Genomic DNA, 4,743 nt, shown 5'->3' on the forward strand with positions numbered 1-4,743 from the left:
TCTCTCCTTCCCCCTTCTCTCCTTTTATATTTTACTCTACCCCCCCTCCTCTTTCTCTCCTTCTCTCTGTGCCATTCCCTGGTTTGGCTTGGTCTTCTTGGGTCTGTGTGTGGTGGCATTGGGGGCAGGGCTTTCTAACTGCCTTGCCTGCCTGGCTGACTGGTTGGGTTGAGTGCAGTCAGTGTGCCCGGCCCCTCTCATAATTATAGACAGTAAACAGCCAGTCCTTTAAAGCCCAGTTTCCTGTCTGATGGGGCGAGCGTTCACAGGAAGAAAAAAGAGGGAGCCAAGGAGAAAGGAAAGGAAAAGGAGAGGAAAGGAAATGAAAGGCAAAATGGTGGGCTGAAGGCTGACCAATGTAAAGTAGGGAGAGGAGAGGAGTTGGTGACACACATTCCTTCAGTTCCAGAAAGCCAAGCAGCCTGTTTGATCGGATGTTTCCTACAGAAAACCCTAATTAGAACCTCCAACATCCCCCTGATTGAACCTTTTTCTCTCTCTCTTTTATTCCTCTTCCCTTCTCTTTCTCCCCCTATCTGTGACAGCTGTCTTCTTCCTCGCTTTCTCTTTCCTTTCTCTTTTTCTCTGTCTCCCTCCCATCTAGCCCCCCTGCTCTCACACACATTTTCTCTTCTATTCCCTTTTCTCTCTCTCTCTCTCTCCTTCCTTTTTACCTTCCTCCTCTCATTTACTCTTACTTTCTACATCTCTTAATCTCTTTCTCCGTATTTCTAATCTTCCACCGTCTCTCTTATTTTCTCCAGCCTTCTTCCCTCCTCTCTCTCTCATGCCCTTTTTCTCACTCACACTTTCTCTCTCTCACACTTTCTCTCTCCCTCCCTCTCTCCTTCTCCCTTTCTCCCTGTGCACTGCACTGGCAGGCGAGTGGGACTTGAGATTTTCTTTGGCAGTCTGATCCCTCTTACTTGGCTGGGACAAGACCTGGAGCGTGCTACTGGCTGGGAGTGTGGAGGGGAGGGAGGGAGAGAAGAGGGGAAGGGGAGGAGGGAGAGGAAGGGGGACTGAGGGAGGAGGCGTGTTCTGCAGCTGGTAATGAAGACTTCTCTTTTCATCCTCAGAAGGCAGAGTCTGTGTGGACGGGCCCAGGGGCTGCACAGCTCCAGTGCTCTCTCTGCTTCTAACGTGTGCTGAGCCCTGCTCTGCTCTGCTGTGCGCTCCACTACGCTCTACGCTGCTAGCCTGTGTGACTGGCTGTCTGCGCTCAGCTGAGAAAGAGAGAGAGAAAGGGAGAGCAACTACTACTGCTACAGATGCGAGGCTTTCCCCAGTGCTGGCTATACTATACCGCTCCTGAGGTAAGAGTTTAGACTACTACAGCTGCTGTTGATGTGTCAGTGTGTGTTGTCTGCACCAGTGAAGTCTGGATGTCTGTCTGGCGTGCGTGAGGGGTGAGGGGGTGTGGGGGCAACTTCCATTCATCCCTCTTCCCACCGCAAACAAATTCAGACACACATACACAGACGCATACACACACTCTGTCACAGATCTTTTTCCATGATGTAATCTTCGTATTTTGTCCCTTTTTGACTGTTTGGTGATGCTGACAGTGTTCCTTTTCATATGTTTGTTAAATTCACTCATAATGTGACTTTAAAAAGGACTATAAATACTGAAAATTCTCTACCAGGCCTGGACTAGACTGGGCTGGGCTAGACTGTCTGGACTAGACTGGGCTGGGCTAGACTGTCTGGACTAGACTGGGCTGGACTAAACTGCCAGAACTGGGCTAGGTTGGACTAGAATGGGCTGGACTCAACTGGGCTGGACAAGACTGGGCTGGACTTGTGTGGGCTGGACTCAACTGGGCTGGAATACGCTGGGCTGGACTCAACTGGCTGGGCTGGGTTGGACTTTTTTCCAACTTTGATAAACTAGTCTGCAAACATGGCTGGACTGTACAATGATTCGTATCTCTTCTGACCTACTGTAAACTTCTGAACTGGACTAGTCTAAACTGTTCTCTGCTGTACTTAGCTGAACTGTGCTGGACTAATCTGTGCTAGGCTGGGTCAGGCCCTCTTCTGTATGTATGTGTGAGTAAGAATGAGAGAGAGAGAGAGAGAGAGAGAGAGAGAGAGAGAGAGAGAGAGAGAGAGAGAGAGAGAGAGAGAGAGAGAGAGAGAGAGAGATGGAGAGGGAGAGGGAGAGGGAGAGAGAGAGAGAGAGAGAGAGAGAGAGAGAGAGAGAGAGAGAGAGAGAGAGAGAGAGAGAGAGAGAGAGAGAGAGAGAGAGAGAGAGAGAGGGAGAGAGAGAAGGAGAGACAGAGAGAGAAGGAGAGAGAGAGAGAGAGAGAGAGAGAGCGAGGGAGAGGGAGAGGGAGAGATAGACTATGTGTGTCGGTGAAAGACATAGTGTGTGTCAGTGATAGTGTGTTTATTTGCTCTGCTGCGGGGAAGGCCGAACCTCGGGCTGTTTGGAGCTCATCTCTGTAAATAAGACAGAGGGAGAGAGAGAGACAGAGTGGAGAGGGAAAGGAGACAGTCTGCATGCGTTCCTCATCTGCAGCCCAGTGACAGCAGCTTTGATGTGAGTCCTACTGCATCTGTCCCCTCTCCCCGCCGGGCACCACCGGCCCCAGCCCCACCACTTCACCCCACTCGCTTTCATCCACATTCCCATGGAAATCCGTCCATATGCACTACTTCAACTCCCCCTCTTCTAATCCCACTATCCACTTCAAGTGCACACTGACACCCTGCGGTGAAGCCTTCACCCCTATCATCACAGACTCCTATATGCTTCCCAAGTAGCACCCTATTCCCTATATAGTGCACTAGTTTTGACCAGAGCCCTACGAGAATAGGGTGCCATTTGGGATGGAGTATATGCCTCTTGCTCTATTTTCTCCTTTTAATCGTCTGGTCTTCTCTGATCGTGCTGCTACTACAGCTCTGTTTCTGGGGCTTCTAGGGGGAATGGGTCTTTCTGAAGCCTCTCCCTCAAGGAGGGAGATCCTAAGTGACTTTCCATTTGTTTTCTGCCTATGCCGGCCAAATGCTCTCCTGAATAGTGTACAGGAGCCTGGGTTAATTGAAAAAACATAGGCTTACAGTCTGGTCTGCCATGAAGGAGGGAGAGGAGACGGTCCTTGTGTCACTGTGTGAATGGACTTTCCAGAGCTGGCTGGAGAGAGGGGGAAGGAAAGAAAGAAAAGAGGAAGGAGAGGAAAGGAGGACACAGAGAAAGACGATTATGAAAGACAGAGAAAATAAGAGAAGAGGGAAAGGTAAAAATAGACAGAAGGATAGAGAGAATAGAGTGAAATAGGGGATACGTCATGTAAAGAGATTTAAAGGGCCAGTAAAAAAAAACTCCACAAAACAAAGAAAGAGAACAATCTTCAGTAGACTTCCTTGGTTACAGAATAGGATATTTGATTTCTGTAAGGAGTCTATAGTGTGAAAAAAGAGGGTTATAGGTCTGTAGAAGACTGGGATGACACACACACACTGGGAGAAGAGAGAGCATCATGGTATCGTTGGCTGGTCATTAGAGCCCCACTCGGCAACAGTAAAAGCAACACTATAAACCACTTTACTGCAGTCCACCCAACAGCGCTGTTTGTGCCATAATCTTCTCCATGGGGAGTCTTTGCAGGAGTTAACACCACTTTACTGCAATGCCCCTCAGCAGTGAGAGTGTCTGTACTGTAATCAGCATACAGTAAAGACCTGATTACTGACATCAGGTCTTTAGGGCAGTTTTTTCTGCTTTACTGCACTTCCTCTTCCGTCAAAACTGTAAGTAGAGAGAGATTGTATCTCACTCTACAGTGTTCTGCCTGCCTGCCTGCCTATCTGCATGTCTTCCTAGCTCTCTCTCTCTCTTCTCCCCTTAACCCTATATCCCTCCCCCATTTCTGCATTGTTTTCCTGTTTGCGGTGCAGTCTTGTTTGGTGCTGATAGCAAAGCTGTCACTGGGTACAGATGGTATATTTGTTGCACACATGTACTGTATGCCAGTGGCTGCTCTAGTTGCCGGTGGCTGTTGGTTGTTGCCAGGGGGGGCCCAGGGTTTACAAAGGAAGGCATCTCTTGTTGACTTCCTCTCTGGGTGGTTGATGCCTCTGTTTGTTAGGCCCCCAAGCCGTCCCGAAGCCCTCCTACTGCCTTTCCCTGTGTTAGTTAATGTAACATTACACTTCACCCCTGTAAACCTTATTATACACAGACGGACACACATACACAGGCACGCGTGGACACGAGCACAGACAGACATACATGCACGCGGTATGGAAAGATCAACAGTGTCATCAACGCAGGGCGGCAGGTAGCGTAGCAGTTAGAGCGTTGGGCCTGTAACCGAAAGGTTTCCAGATCGAATCCCTGAGCTAACAAGGTTAAAAAAAATCTGTTGTTCTGCTCCTGAACAAGGCACTGTTCTTAGGCTGTCATTGTAAATGAGAATTTGTTCTTAATCTTAATTGACTTTCCTAGTTAAATAAAATAAATAAATAAAAACACATCTTCAAAGTCTCCTAGAGGGGGGTATCACCATTAAACCAACCCCCCTTAGCTTAACCCTCAACTCAGTGAGGAGACAGCAGGGTGAGGTGGGGTTAACCTCAGGAGCTGGGATCAAATCCAACAGCACAGGAATAAATTACTATAACCCCAACTACAGTTGTAGGATCTTAATTTGATCGCCCTTTTGTAGGAGAACTTTACGGCAATTCAAGAAATGTAAAACTTGCAGTGTCTGTTAATTATAATCCATGTAAT

The 4,743-nt window shown here is 48.3% G+C and overlaps 1 protein-coding gene across 1 annotated transcript in view; it reads left to right on the forward strand.

Moving 5' to 3' along the window:
• Positions 1 to 1,079: 1,079 nt before the first annotated feature.
• The window catches only part of LOC139406890 (zinc finger protein 469-like), a 112,391-nt gene continuing 108,727 nt past the window's right edge, over positions 1,080 to 4,743 (forward strand). The window contains exon 1 of the mRNA XM_071150026.1: positions 1,080 to 1,316. The gene's annotated coding sequence lies outside the window, so the exon portion shown is untranslated. The remainder of the gene's footprint in view (positions 1,317 to 4,743) is intronic.

Source organism: Oncorhynchus clarkii, chromosome 1 (assembly GCF_045791955.1).
Source record: "Oncorhynchus clarkii lewisi isolate Uvic-CL-2024 chromosome 1, UVic_Ocla_1.0, whole genome shotgun sequence".
In the NCBI taxonomy this organism is placed as follows: domain Eukaryota; kingdom Metazoa; phylum Chordata; class Actinopteri; order Salmoniformes; family Salmonidae; genus Oncorhynchus; species Oncorhynchus clarkii.